Below are 17,193 nucleotides of genomic sequence, written 5' to 3' on the forward strand. Positions count from 1 at the left end.
GATTTCAAATCAGATATCGATGATAGAAAGTCTACCTCTGGATATGTGTCCATTTGTAATGGAGGTGCAGTCAGTTGGAAGAGTTCCAAACAGAGCACGACTGCAGATTCCACTATAGAGGCTGAGTATATTCTTTGCATCGAGATCTTTGCAAAGGAAGCTATTTGTATAAAGAAGTTCGTGACATAACTTACAGTAGTTCCTTCCATTGAGTCAGCAGTTCCACTACATTGTGACAATAATGGAGCAGTCATACAGGCTAAGGAACCAAGGTCTCACCAGAAATCCAAACACATAGAAATGCGCTACCACATTATCAGAGAAATAGTTGGGCGAGGCGATGTAGCCAAGCAGAAAATAGCATCAGTTGAAAATCCAGCTGATCCATTCACTAAGCCTATGTCACAGACTCAGTTAGACCGACATCTTGAGAAGATAGGTCTAAGATATTATAATGAATGGCTCTAGTGCTAGTGGGAGATTATTAGTAGTATGCCCTAGAGCATATCATTTAGTATGTATCTTGTACATATTTTTATTAATAAGGCATTTCCATTTTTCCGTTTACATAATATATTTATGTGTAATAGAAAAGGTCCATTGATATTTTGTTAGAAATATTATTCTTAAGTTGTTAAGAATATGAGTGACAATATTTCCAGCACAAAGTATCATAAATAGGTTCACAATCGAGGATACTTCATAATAAGGACATGACTTATCCAGAAAGATTGTATTCATGTTTGTTCCCAAGTTATTTATATGAGATATAAATTAGATGGAATGGTGAGTCTCATGCCATATAACAAACATGATAGGCACTTATAAATGATAAGTAGGCCGAACCAGTGACACTTATGACAAGCACATAGAGTTTACTCTTGTCAATGTTTTGTCATATATCATATCAGTGCATATAATCTTTAGACCTGAGATAGCACAGTTATCTTATATATAGGTAGTTTGAGTTTGATACTGCTTTCATACTTGTACTGTGTATGGGTATATGGGCATCTGTTGGCTCCTACTAGTTATATATGGAGGTAGGTGTTGATCAAGATGGAATCTGTTCCTCTAAGTAAATAGAGATAAAATCCTATGTTCATTTAATTGTTCTTGATGTTTCAAGTTCCTGGTTAGGACAGATAGATTTATTCAGAAAAGAGTTTCTGATGAGAAAATCTTTTTAATCAAGAACTGGAATTAAAAGAGAACATAATATTCATAGCAAATGGAGTTTGACATAAACTATGACTCGGCTTGAGTTGGGATTTTATGTGAGAGATTCTAGTGCATGGTAACATATGATTATAGGTTCATTTAAGGTAAACCTTATTACTAATTGGGTGGCCATGGCATGCTATGCTAGGTGTTAACCATGGTCTATGAGGTTCATAAAATGATTTAGAGAAATCATTTATGGTAAGAAAGAGTTCTGATGATATTAAGAGTTGATATCATGTCTCATTGCCAATTAGTGATGAGCCTAGTAAGTCACACACATACACAAGTTATCACCTATTTAAATATGATTTAATTAATTAATTAAAGAGTTTAATTCATTAATTAAATAGGTTTGGTTTGCAATTAAATTGCAAAGTCCCTAGCATGACTTGAAACCAAATCTAGATTATTGGATGTGTAGTATAAATTAAATTTATATTTAAAGTATTTAAATATTAATTTAATTAATGAGAAATTAATTAATAGAGATTAATTAATTAATTTATATTTGATATAAATTAATTAGAAGAAGAAAAATAATAATTTTGGGTTAAGAACTCAAAATTAAGACACAGGGGCATTTTGGTCATTTGATAGTGTGACACGTGGCACCATGAGATGGTGACACATGAGATTACACATAAGCTTACCAAATGTTTTTTAATCATGAAAGATGATTAAAATCAAGATTAAATATAGGTTTGATACTTGGCACAATGTGATTGGGTCACTTAAACCTAGAGCTAATCAAAGGGTGACATGTGGCAAGGGTTTAATGTGTTAACCTGGCTATTTAAGTGTGGTTATGAAAAGAAAAAATAACCAGCAGCCACTCCTCTCCTTGGTCATGCCACTTTGAGGGTTTTTATCTATTCTTCTTCATCTCTTATCAATTCAAAGAGATTAGCCATCAATCTCTTGAATTAAGAACACTAGAAATTGTTTCTAGTGTCCTGTTTACATCTCTGATCTCTTAAAAGGCAGAACTTGAATTTCTAATTAATAAAAAAAGCTTTAGAAGCTGTTCAAGGGCTGCCATAGGTGTTCTTGGTGTGGACAAGCTAGAGGGACAACATCTGGTGTCCTGAAGACGAATCTCAAAGGCGCAGACAAGCTGCAGTGCATCAAGAGGTTAGTGTAATCGTTCTTCATTTAATCTAGGGTTCTAAAATTAATCTGATTAATTTTAAAATCTTAAATATCAAATACAGATCCAAAAACATATTAAAAGAGTTTTAATATGTTGTTTATCATTGAAATCAAATAGATAAAAATAAATCTTGCATGATGCATGTGACCCTAGGTGAAAATTTTTTTTGAATTCAATGGTGTAAACTTGTGTTTTTCACGCTTCCGTTCCTTCATGTTCTTCTCCTCTTCAATTTCTCAATTGATTCAAGAGAAAAACTTTGATTTCCTCTTGAATTAAAATTATTAGAAAGTGTTTCTAACACCCAATACATTCATACAACCTTCAAAAAGCATAAATCCCATCTCAAAATTGGTTGACAAGCTTGAGAAGCCAATCTAGGGGATACCATTGCATCTTTGGTGTGTGCTTGTGGTGGAAAAACTAGAGGGATAACATTTGGGGTCCTAAGAACATCCTAAGATTGCATCAATTGTGCATCAAGAGGTTAGTACCTAAAAATCCCTCTTTTAGTTAGGTTTTAATTGAATTAAATGTTAATTCATAATATTTAATGGCAAATGAAATTTTAATGCATGCTAATATACATTTTGGTATGCAATTGGCCATTGAAAATTGATTAGGCTCATAAGAAACTGGGTATGGTGCATGTAACCTCAGAAATAATTTTTGAAATTCAAGGTTCTAATGCCCAATAATCACGCTTCCACTCTTTCAATTGGTATCAAAGCCACTATATTTTCCATTAAGATGAATATGAGGTTTAATTGTATGATTGGATCGAATTTGGATTGATTCAAAGCTGGTTGGGTGCTTAAAGGGGTCGGCATGAATGTGAAACACGCCCCAAAGGTGTATTTGGAATTTGGGCTTGGTTTTTGGGCCCATTATGTAATTGTTGTGTATTTTAAGGCCCATAATTAAGCCCATACGTAATTAAATTATTTAATTAGGAATTTTAATCACATAATTAATTTTTGAAAATTGTTTTCAAGGTATTAAATTTGAAAAATCTAAACTTAAACTTATTTGAATAAGATTCAAATCTGAATTTTAGTTGAATATGTTATATTCAATTTAATTTTTAGTATGTATATTTTATTTAATTGTTAAATTTCAATATGCATGATGGATGATCATGAACAATAAAAGACCAATGTGATTGGATTTATTTTATTTTTCTTTGGGTTGTAAAATAATTAATTTTATTTTAGTGGCATGTATTATAAATATTGTAATAATTTGGTTTGTAATTTCATTTATTTGAGGACTTTAAAGTCCATATTCTTGTAAACTCGCCTTGGTATGCCAAGGATTACAATGTAATTAGATTGCAAGAAGATCAAAGAGGTCAAGAGCATTGGTGGGACCAGTGGGAGGAAATCAAGATCAAGTGTTGATAATGTACTCCTTCAGCAACTCTTATAAAATGAATGAATGAAATACACTTAGGAATTCCCTGATTCAATTCTTGGTGGCTCAGAATTGAATCCCTTAGAAAGTCCATGATCATACCATATTATTTGTTTATTCATGTATGCATGAGATGTATGTGAATATATGTAAGTATATGATATATGCATGCTAATTGGATAATGTGCAAAGTGAGACCATAATAGTAATTAAGTCGACCACAAAATCTTTCAAAAAAATGATTAAGTTGGAAATGGTATAATTAAGGTAACTATATCATGGCCCTCCATTGAGGCATTTATTTTAAAAAAATTTAAATACTTACATGTGATGCATTTATTTAAGAGATTTTCTTAAGAATAATTGCTAAGCATAAGATATTGTAAATATGTAAATAGCTGGTGCTTAATAATGGATGTGCCTGAGGACATTAAAATTATTTGCATGTTTACTGGCTCAATAGGATCAACTTAACTAATGCAAGATAAATCAATGATGGATGTGCCTGAGATTTTGAGCATTAGGGGCTAAATAAATTATTGAACCTCACATGAAATGTGATGGGCAAGGAGTTGCTCACTTATAGTTTATTCTAATTCCAATAATGGATGTGCCTGAGGATGATCAATAAGACTATAAGAATTCAATCACCCATTAGAAATCCATCCAACTAGGATTTTCGTTTACTACTTTAGAAGTGTAGGATTCGCCAAGTTAGTGGGAGGACCAATTTGATTAAAAGACCATAATAGTTTTGGTTGATTACTTGATACATTTACTAATTAATCTAGTTATTTTTTGCAGTTAATTTTTCTGATAATAATGAGCACACAACAACCACCACCATCCAATATCCTTGCGAGCATACATGATCACAATATGTGACACCCCTTACCCATCTACAGTGTAGCCGAGCAAGATATGCCACGTAGTATACCAGAACACTCTATTTTAATTCAATCATTTTTTTTATTCTTCCTAATTTATTTTTTCATAGTTATGAAGTACAATTTTTTCATAGTTTAACCAATTTTCGGCAGCAATAGAATCATCTTCTCTCTTGCCAAAGAAATCCACTACTCCAAATTTTCTCAGTCTTTCCAGGTGTGATTTCTGCTGTGGAGGTGGTGGTGGTGATGGTGGTGGCGGCATTACCCTAGCCATTTGTCTGAAGAATTCGGCCATTTGCTGGAACATGGCCTGCGGAGGCTGAGCAGGCTCTGCTGGAGCTGGTGGAGTAGGTTCTCCCCTACCCCCAGTCTCAGCTGCTGCAGGTGGAGCATGACTCTCCACTTCCTCCTCAACTGCCCTCTGAGATGTGGGGTCCATATCCTAATCAAAACAACAAAGACAAACAGATCTGCATTAGTGTCACCTTGACTCTTACAAATGCAATGCATGGTATGGACTCTATCTAGGCCCAGAAATGCCTAAACCACGCTCTAATACCACTAAATGTGACACCCCTTACCCGTCTACAGTGTAACTGAGCAAGATATGCCACGCAGTGTACCGGAACACCCTATTTTAACTTAATCATTTTTTTTTAATCTTCCTAATTTATTTTTTCGTATTTATGAAGTACAATTTATGAAATATAATTCATTTAAGTCATTTATTGAAATTATAATTTATTTGAGGTTCTGAAAATTTTATAGAAAATCCGACAGAGTACCGACTAAAAATAGAGAAAACAGTTCTTCGGAACCTGTGAAAAATACTTCTAATAATCATTTCCAATTATTCTCAAACTCTAATAACCATCAACATGGTCTCAATATTAGCAATCATTTCAAGTTCTCAACATTAATCCACAATTTCATTCAAATTCAAAATCAACTAAAATTTCATGAAGATATTCTCAAATTATATTAATTAACAAAATTCTTCAAAATATGTACATCAACATATGATTACATAAATTTACTATTTACATGAGTTCATAATTTACAAATCACAAACTCCTACCTAATACAAAATACAAAAACATAATTTCAAAAGGGACCTAAAGGTCCTACCATTGATGCACTGTAGATGAGAGGTGACTCTGACGCTAGGCAGATCTGTGACCTCACCCAATCTGTGGTCTGCTGGACTCTCTGTCTGTCTCCCCAGAACCTACGCATGGCAAAAAGCGACGCGCTAAGCAATAATGCTTAGTGGTACCAATAATAAAATAAAAAGAACTAATAAAAAAAAATAAGTATGCAGTGAGTGTATTGATGTCTCATACAAATAAATTTTTGATAATTATTGGTAATCTTATTTATTTGGTACTTGTTATATTCGTTATTTCATTAAATTTATCAATTTTCATTTTTGGTTGCCCAAGTAACCTATACTAGATGACTGGACTGGATAAACGGGTAAACTGGCACTGGGTTTCAAATACCTTGGGCCGTCACACCATCGGTAACATGTGTGTCTCCCGGTGTGCAACAGAATAGGTAATAAGCTGTAATAACATTAGGCACAAGGCCACATCTCAACACAATGTCATAATGGCTAAAAGCCATGGAATCACAGAATGGCATAATGCCATGTGCAGTACTGCTAACTGAACTCTATTGGCATGCCAACCTATCCAAACCAATCTTGCTAGGTGTACTAGGGCATGTTACACTTTTAAACTTTACAATGCTTGAAATTTAAGTTTAGGTGTTACTATTCATTTTATTAGTCAACTAAAATGTTAACTTTTGCATAGACCATAGGTACATTGGTTCTAATACTCCCAACATATCACATTTTGCATTCTAAAATTATTGGTATTGGTTGCCAATACCATTTCTAAGCTTAGTGCTAGTTGTTCAAAATTTTCAAATTTCAAGCTTGTGTTTACTGTTCCATTGGTCATTTTTACAGTAGGAATTTGGCAAAATTATCTTCATAAAAGTTGTTCCTTATTTTGTCTAGTTATATTTCCTTTTCTGAATCACTCCATTTGGAGCTTTCTAGCTCAAGTTATGGCCTAAACACCATAAGTGGCCGGATTGGATAGAATCCAAAATTCTGGGCAAAACTGGTTCTGCCAGATTTGGTAACCTAAGTTTGGTTGGCAATTTGACTAGGTTATGGTCAGAATTTGGATTTGCATTCTTCATGAAAGTTGTAGGTCTATGTCTCAGCTTTCTTTTGATAAAATTTCAGGTCAATTGGGCCTTTCTACACTGAGTTATGACCAAATGAATAAGCACTATTTCTTTAGTCATTTTGCCTAGGCAAAATGCAGGTCACCCGGATTAGGGCAATTTTTAGGCCTACTTGGTTTGGTTTTCTAGGCAGGGTTTCTTCACCAAAGTTATGCCATTATGTGTCTAGTTTCATGTCCAATTAGCCTTGCACCAATTGAACCTCTACAACTGCATTTATAACTACCCAAACCTACTGGACTCATACTCAGTCCTGCAGGTCAGCCAAGGTAGCTCACCTAAACTCAAATCTAACATCCTTACTCACTTCAATTCCTTCTCACACACATTCAAATGGTCACTAATTGACCATTACAAGGTTAATAAATCATTACATGAGCAAACCCTAATGTTGTTAAGTGTCCACATTTTCCATGTTTATACATGCCTAAACTTTGCATTTCACTTACACAACTTGGTTCAATCACTCATTTAATACCAAGGGCTGCTCATAACCATTTTTCTACCAAGCAAAATCATCAAACCCTAGCTAACCCTAGCTGTCAAAATTTTTAGAGTGCACACACACACATTTTTATCTTATTTTCTTACATTTCTTACTTACTTCATGCCATTAAATATGAATTTAATCAAAATAGCAAAAGTTTGGACACTAACCTTGATTTAGCTAATTCTCAAAGCTTGAGAACTCCTCTTTTTCTCTTTCTTTTTTCTGCCCAAGACTTGCTCTAGGTGTAAGGGTAAATATTTTTGAAGGGAAGCTAGGGTTTTAGGTTGATTTGGGTGGTGAACTCAAGCTTGGTGAAGCTTTAATGGAGTTTTCCTTCCTCTCTCTCTCTCTACCTTTTTGGCTGACCCAAAGGTTGAAGTGTCACACCCTACCCCTCTGTAAGGCATAACATGATCCCGTAGTATACCTAATGAATTACCAACTCCGTCTACTGATAACCCATTAAATACACTACAAGGGATTTTAAAAACTTTTCTTACTTCTTTTACAGTGGTGAGCACTATTTACAGGTATTAAAAACTTTTGTGAACTGAAGTGAAATAGCTAACTCCTTTGGATTATTTCGAATTTCTGTAAAAATTTTGGCAGAGTGCCATCTGTATTTTGGACAAAACAGTTCTTCAAAAAACCTGTAAAAAGCACACTTCAATATATTTCCAAATCTCAACTCCAACATACTTCTCAACACAACATTTTTCTCAATTCAAATCCATAGAAATTTTTCAAAGTCTGAGATAAGGAAATATAATACAAATTTTACAAGTCAAATAACTCATAATTAATTTACAACTTCAAGGTGTAATTTGAATTTACAACTGCTCAAAACCAAAACAAAATATACATACAGTGAATATACATTACAGTACAAAATGCCAACTGTGATATACTCACTATACCCAAAAATCTCTCGCTGGCGGTATTAGCAGCCTAGTGCATACGTCTACTGCGACAGAATAAAAGCTATCACGAGACAATGTCTCAGTGGTGCACAACATTAACCAAATACAATTTAAATTACAATCCATAATTCAAATAAATAGTGGATACTTAAAACCATAGTTAATTTCAAGACAATAATTGTCAACCAAAATTTAAACTCCATTTCTCAATATCACAATAAATTTCAGTAAGTCAGATCATGGTTGAATTTAAAAGACAGTATATATCAATAAGAGTTTAAATTCATTTCACAATCTCACAATAAATCTCAATAATCAAAACATAGTTAAATTCGAAAGACAGTAAATGTCAATAAGAATTTAACTCCATTTCATAAATTATCAAATCGCATAACAACACAATTTAGTCGAATAAGTTAAGAATACAGTGTTGCCAATTCATTCACAATTTGATCAAATAACTGAATAATATCGTTTTGCAAATCAATAACACAATTCGATCAAATAACTGAATAATATCGTTTTATAAATCAATAACACAATTCGATCAAATAACTGAATAATACAATGTTGCCAATCGACAACATAATTTAAGCCATGACACAATTTTTCCACACATGCCGTGTTGTACACCACGACAAGACATACTCACCCCAATAATCGAAATCAATGAGGGAGGAAGCTAGCTATCTAATGAGTACTCATCCACACTCACCTCAGACTGGGAAGTCAAAGAGGGAGGAACATAATCATACTCACCCCAGACTGATAAGTCAAAGAGGGAGGAATAATCACACTCACCTCATTAATGGAGGAGGAACATAGTATCAGTGTCATGCCAATTGTCAGTCAAAACAATTCCAAACATTTTATTCAAATGATCCATAAGAATCCAATAAATTTCCAAAGTTATAATTTCATTCACAAAATGGCAACACAATTCATAATTCACTTCAATTTCCACAAAAACCATTTATAGTGCTTTTCAATCAATAAGTATCCATCAATATCATTCAAACAATTTTTCGCAGTTTCAAACCATTCACAATGTTTTTCAATCAATAAGTGTCCATCAAACACATTTCCACAATTTAAAACAATAATATACAAATAGTCAATATTTATTTCAATTGAAAAATTCAAGAGAAATAGTTGTTGTGCACAAACAAAATTTAAATCAATAACATATAATTAATCATATGAAATCTTATTCAGAGTAAAATCAGTTGAAAACTAGTTGTGCACAAACCTCTGATAATTGTCTCCTGGTCTGGACTCAGTGTTTCCTTCCCTTTTCCTGAGTCTTTGGTAACTGAGAAACACAATTTGAAGTGTTTCAGTACTACATTAATTTGCCTCTAACGATAATGTTCGATAAGTAATTCACTGAACTCAATTATTCACTGAATACCTTTATTTGCTTAATCACCTAATATACCGACCCTCGATGCGTTTTAGGTAAATTAGGTTTTGGTGTCCTTAATATGTCACATTCGATAATGTTTTAGGATTGGTACGTGTTACCAAACTCAATTCTATGTATATTGCGTTTTCTTGCATTTCATTGCAAATTGCTGGATTTCGGGATACTAGTTTGACCTAACCGGACGACCTAGTTCCCTCAGTTTTCAGGTTTCGGTCAAAACTACAAACTTGTAGATCTATGTCTTATTGCATGTGGGGAAAAATTTCAGGTCAATCCGAGTTAAGTAGACCAAGTTATGGTCATTATACTATTGCTGGTCAAATGGCATCAAATTAGGTCAATTTTAGGTCAATTTGGTCAACTTTGGTTCGGCCAGTTTTTGGACCCGAACTTGTGCAAGCTTTTTGACTTACTTCTGGTCATTTCTGGGCTTTGGTGTCCTCATAAGACTTGTAGGTATGGGTCTTAACTATTCATGGTTAAAATTTCAGGTCAATTGGACCTGTTTTGAGTGAGTTATGGCCTAAAAACTCACTGCTGCCCAATTGGTCATTTTTCAGGTTCTAATTGTACCTAATCCGAATTGGTCATTTTCTTAGGTCAACTTGCAAACAGAATTTTGGTATGTTTTCTCAATGAAAGTTGGCACATTTTGTGCCTAGTTCCACCTCCAATTGGTCTCATACCAATTGAGGTTACACATTTAAACTTATTGGCTAAAATGTACACTGCCCTTGGTTACTTTGCTTAACACACATCAATTACACACATTTACCTTGCAATATGTTTACTTCCCTACCAAATCTGTTTTGGTACATTACCAAAAACACATTCCCCTTTACATTAACATCATTTTGGGCAGATTACAATTATCCTCAATACACCAAATACAACCCTAAACCACAAAGTCCAAATTTAGCAATATATGTACATAAATACACCTAATCATTACATATAATTTCCACTACTAATTTACATACACATTCATCAATTCTTGTATGTCAACATTCTGCCAACACTTCCATGAATATATACATTTATTCAAGTGTCCCCAAGCTGCCGAAATCTTCTTCAACACCAAATTGCCCTACAATTCGTTAAATCCCATTCCAAGTGCAAAAATTCACCATATACATGTGAAGTAATTCACTAGGTTATTAAATCATCATAACTAACATAATTCTCATCAAATATATGTACAAATACTTCATCAATACATGATTACATGGCTGCCCAAAAATGGATATCTCAATACTCTTCAAACTTAAAAATTTCCTTCACAAAACCAACACCCATAACATGTATACAAAGTTTATCAAAGAAATCTTCAAAAATGCTAACTTACCTTATGGTTGGAGCTTGTTAAACCTTGCTTAAACTTCTTAAATTTGGTATCAAACTCTTCCTTGTGATGTGTAGACAAACTTTAATGAAGAACCCTAGGTGATTGGAGTTGAAATGGAGGAGTGCATGGAGCTTGATTGAAAAATGGCCATGGAGGATTTTGGGGAGTTTTTCATTCACGGCAAATGGAGGTTTCAATGTTGAAGATGATCTTTTAGTGGAGCAATCTGCCCACTTATACTTATTTTTAATTCATTTTATGATTCTTAGTGGTCCACTCATTTAAATTATATTATAACATAAGCTTAAATGTGTTATTTACACATTTTTCACCCCACTTTTGGCTATTTGTATTAGGTACCCCTCTTTTAATTTTTCATTTCATTTTCTAAGTGTAATATTATTTATTTTTAATGGACATTTAGGTCAAAAGACAATTCGGGCTGTCAAATGACCATAATGCCCCTGTTCGGGTTACGTTCCCGATTTTTTGGTAACACCAGGTTTTGTCTATTTTTCGATTTCTCACTTTTCTTTGTACTAATTATTTAATTTTTCTTTGATATTTCTAATGATATTTATTCTTCAACAAGGGTCTATTTAAGTCCTAAAAATGTTTTCCAGGGTTCCCCGCAATCCAGGGCTAGTCAACGGTCCACGCCGTGACTTCCAGGTGCGGTCACCCATCGCTAGGGTTTTCGGCTCGCTTAACTTGGTTACATTTCTTTGCTATGATTTTTCCTTTGTTTTACTTGTATTTTCTTTTCTTGTATTTCATTATTTTATGTCTCCTCACTCATATTAAAGTGTGGTTCTAGGCATCCTAATGTCCAGGACAAAGACCAGTCACCGAGCAATGAGCATCACTACCGAACTTAGGGGTGTTACATGAAGATAGCTGTTTAGTTCTTTAATTTTTATCTCCTTTTATTCATTTTTAAGTAGTTTATAATGATGTGTCAAAATTTGATTGGGTGGGAGGATGTTTAATGACATCATAATGATGTCATAATTCAAATTTCTTTCATTTTCTTTCCTTTTCTTGTCTACTTAATTTTAATTTAATTTTTAGCAATATTTATTCACATTTTGTGTCATAATAATTATTTACTTAACTGGACAAGTCGGCCAAAAATCCGCTCTGAAGGAGAAATGACCAAAATGCCCTCCGTTTGGCTTAACAAACTAAAATTGTCTGTACCAATTGAAAAAAAATTTCTAAGCATTTTCTTAGCATTTTAATGCCATAGGAAACTCAATGACCCTTCTCTGGAGTCCCAAAAATTATTTTATGAATTTTCCCCTGGGTCTAGGGCTCCTAGTTGCGAGAACTGCAACTTCCCACTGGGTTACCCATCGCTAGGGCACCGGCTCATTTAACTTGGTTGTATTTTATTTTTAAAATTTTTTCTAAATTTTTCTTATTAATATTTGAGTTAATTATGGTTCCTCAATTTAGTTTAAATATTTTTCTGGATGTTCTAGCTGTGCAGACTGACACTGGTCATCGGAACAGTAGAATGTACGAAATTGCTACAGTGAGGGTGTTACAACTCTTCCCCTCTAATTTAAATTTTGTCCTCGAAATTTACCTGATGCAAACAGTTGGGGGAACTGTTGCCTCATCGTCTCTTCACTTTCCCAAGTTGCCTCCTCAATGTTGTGGTGCCTTGGCACACCCTACCCCTCTGTAAGGCATAACATGATCCCGTAGTATACCTAATGAATTACCAACTCTGTCTACTGATAACCCATTAAATACACTACAAGGGATTTTAAAAACTTTTCTTACTTCTTTTACAGTGGTGAGCACTATTTACAGGTATTAAAAACCTTTTTGAACTGAAGTGATAGAACTAACACATTTAAATTATTTGGAATTTCTATAAAAATTTTGGCAGAGTGCCATCTGTATTTTGGATAAAACAGTTCTTCAGAAAACCTGTAAAAAGCACTTTAATATATTTCCAAATCTCAACTCCAACATATTTCTCAACACAACATGTTTCTCAACTCAAATCCACAGTGATTTTTCAAAGAATGAGATTCAAGAAATATAATACAATTTTATATTTTTTTTACAAGCCAAAATAACTCATAATTTACTTTACAACTTCAATGTATAATTTTAATTTACAGCTGCTCAAATAATTTACATACATATTATTACATGCATACATCAGACCTATGTACATGGGTATACCTATAATATACCTGGAGTTGATCTGAAAGTGTCTTCAAAGAAACTTACTCACTGCTCTATGCTCTTCTTACCTGCGATAGCAGACAAAGCTATCGCTGAGTGGTGAAATCAGTGGTGCACAACTATAATTTAAAACATAGTACAATATACATTGACAAAATTTACAGTAAATAATTTGGGAATCTGAATACTCATCAAATTCTAAAACTCAAAATATTAATTGCCAATAATGTGAATCATTTGTATAAAATGACTTTGATCACGAAATTCAATTTATCAAATCATAACTAACCATTTAGGTAATTCCAACAAAATCAATTATACATAAATCATAATTGAAATCACAATTCTTTACCATTCAAAAACATTTTGTGTCTCAAAAACCATGTTGTATCTCAAAAATCATGCTGTATCTCAAAAATCATTCTTTATCTCAAAAATCATTCTTTATCTCAAAAATCATTCATTATCTCAAAAACCATTCTTTATCTCAAAAATCATTCTTTATCTCAAAAATCATTCTTTATCTCAAAAACCATTCTTTATCTCAAAAATCATTCTTTATCTCAAAAATCATTCTTTATCTCAAAAACCATTCTTTATCTCAAAAATCATTCTTTATCTCAAAAATCATTCTTTATCTCAAAAACTATTTTTTATCTCAAAAACCATTCTTTATCTCACTAACTATGCAAGACTAATCCGAAAGGGCCATCTTCGGGGTGATTCTAACTCCCTATGGTCGGGGAGTTCGAATCAGATTCTAACTCCCTATGGTCGGGGAGGTCGAATCATCGTGCACAGTACCATCACAATAATGAATCTTCCGCAAGGGCCATAACAATAAAATAAACTTAGATCTAACCTTAAATCAGAGGAAAATCTAAGTCTGTGCACGTACCATGGTAATCAAAACACAACTAACTCCATTGTCTTCTCAACAAATGAGAGAGATGGGTAATAACCTAGTCAAGCATCTATAGTGAGATATAAAACAATATCACAATCCTTTTAGTGAGCATAAATCACAATATAATTCGATTCAAATTCAATTCCAATATCCAATAATTTTTATGCTCATCACAATTCAAATCATAAATTTGCATTTTTCCATGAAAATTACAATCACAATTCAAAACATGTTCTAGCACAATTTTCCAAAAAATAATTTATTCAATCCATAACAATGCTTAATACTTGTGGAAATACCATTTCACAAAGCTAAATTCATACATACTATAACAATTTCAATAATCATTGAATTAAATCCAATGCTTGTTAAACATAATACATAAGAAAAATATGTCATTTAATCATATGAAATATTCAAAACAAAATTAGTTAAAAACTAGTTGTGCACAAACCTCTGATAACTGTCTCCTGGTCTTGACTCAGTGTTTCCTTCCCTTTTCCCGAGTCTTTGCTAACTGAGAAACACAATTTGAAGTGTTTCAGTACTAAATTAAACTGTCTATAACGATAATACTTGATAAGTTATTCACTGAATGCTATTATTTGCTTAATCAACCTAATATGTCGACTCTTGATGCATTCTAGGTAAATTAGGTTTTAATGTTACTAACATGTCACATTCGATAATCTTTTAGGATTGGTACATGTTAACAAGTTCATTTCCGTGTATACTGCATTTTCTTGCAATTTGCTGGATTTCGGGATACTAGTTTGACCTAGCCAGACGACCTAATTCCCTCGGTTTTTGGGTTTCGGTCTAAAATACAAACTTGTAGATCTATGTCTTATGGAACGCGAGGCAAAATTTTAGGTCATTCTGAGTTATGTAGACCATGATATGGTCATTTTATTATTGCTGGTCAAATGGCATCAATTTAGGTCATTTTAGGTCAATTTTGGTCAACTTTGGTTCGGCCAGTTTTTGGACCCGAACTTGTGCAAGCTGTTTGACTTGCTTATAGTCATTTCTGGGCTTTGGTGTCTTCATAAGACTTGTAGATATGGGTCTTAACTATTCATGGTTAAAATTTCAGGTCAATTGGACCTGTTTTGAGTAAGTTATGGCCTAAACACTAACTGCTGCCCAAATGGTCAGTTTTCAGGCCTCACTTGCACTTAATCCGGATTTGGTCATTTTTCAAGCTACCTTGAAAACAGAATTTTGGTATGTTTCCTTCATGAAAGTTGGCACATTTTGTGCCTAGTTTCACCTCCAATTGGTCTCATACCAATTGGAGTTACATATTTAGAGTTATAGGCTAAAATGCATACTGCCCTTAAATGCATTGCTTAACATCTATCAATTGCACATTTACTTGCTATAAGTCCACTTCCCTTACCAATTCTGATTTGGTACATTACCAAAACCATTTACCACTTCACATTAAAATCACTTTGGGCAGACTAGAAATATCCTCTGTCGACACCATATTTTGGCCAATCCCCCGAAATTAATAAACTTTGAAGCCGATCCCCAACACAGTCCCCTTTACCAACCGACCACACTTCCGATCTCCCCACAAAAATAATTTAATTAATACCAAGTCTCCAAGTCATTTAAAGACTCACCGATCCCTCAAACCAATTCTCGAGTCCCCCGATCATTTAATTGTATTTCCGATCTTTCTTGTTAAATAAAATTGAACCAACATAAGGCCTTCGTAACACCAGTCTTGTTGCCGGTCTCTCATTTAAAATTTGAGAATGATAAGGGTTTCGACTCAGTTTAAAGACAAATGGAAGCCCCCAAGACCTTCGCCAAGCCTAGATTTTCCCGAACAGTCCGATTCTTCTCCAGGGAATGGATTAGAACTTGAGCGCCGCAGGAAAGAGGCCTCACAGTAGTTTGGGAAGGGCCCCCTTCCGTAGTTGGAGCGGCCGGTGGAGGTAGAGGTGGCTCTTCTTGGTGAGGAGGAGTTCGGACCACTTCTATGATCGGCGGTCTGGAAGTTTGAGATGAGCCTTCCTGTATTTCCCGGGGCTCATGACCAGGTGTTTGAAGCAGCTCGGAGCCCCGTACCTTCCAGGAGATCTCTCTCTTCCGCTTCTGGCTCTCCTTAGAGGCTTCGCCGCTTGCCATACCTGCACAAAGAAGAGGTCAGTGAGATCACTAAGGTCCAAAGATCTGAGATATATAAAATACCGATGCCGAAATCAGAGAGCTGAAGCCCGCGATCTTGACCGGTGACCAGCTGCATAGTCCAATGGTGTAGCTCGGCCGTCACGGCATCCAAATAAGAGAACTTCTCTCTGGACGCCTGTTCCTTCAACTCCATCACCATTGCCCCCTCTTCCCTATTTAGGGTGATGTGCTTCGCAAGCAAAGGACCCTAATGCAGCCAGCTGCGGGGGAAGCCCTCAAAGCTGTTCGGAATTTTGCTCCTTAGGATAAAGAAGCGGTTCTTCCAATTCTTCAGGGAGGAAGGTAGATCGGTAAAAAGCCCACAATGGGGTTTCGCCTGGAAGAACCAATACTCGTCGTCCTTGCGACGAGTTAACCGGTGCAATTCAGCGAACACCTTAGCCGTGGGTCGGAGCCCTTTAGCTCGGCATAGGCCTCGGAAAGCTACCAAGATCAGCCACGAGTTTGGGTGAACTTGAGCGATGCACACTTGGTAATATTTCAAAAATTCCTTGAAGAAGTCGTCCAAAGGGAACTGCAGACCAGCCTTTAATTGTTCTTCGTAGACCACGATCATATCGTTCTCCTCGAAGAAGTGATCGGCGCGAAGATCGCCGTGACACTTAATCAATTCGTAAGAATCAGGCCGGATGTTGTACTCCTGGCTGAACGACTACAGGTCTGTTTCTTGCAAGATTGATGGAAGCTCATCCATGGGAAGATTTTCCCTTCCCGAAGAAGGCACATGCCTTGATGGTGCTGGTTGTCCCCGAGCTA

The sequence above is a fragment of the Hevea brasiliensis genome, chromosome 6, assembly GCF_030052815.1.
Source record: "Hevea brasiliensis isolate MT/VB/25A 57/8 chromosome 6, ASM3005281v1, whole genome shotgun sequence".
NCBI classification, from domain to species: domain Eukaryota; kingdom Viridiplantae; phylum Streptophyta; class Magnoliopsida; order Malpighiales; family Euphorbiaceae; genus Hevea; species Hevea brasiliensis.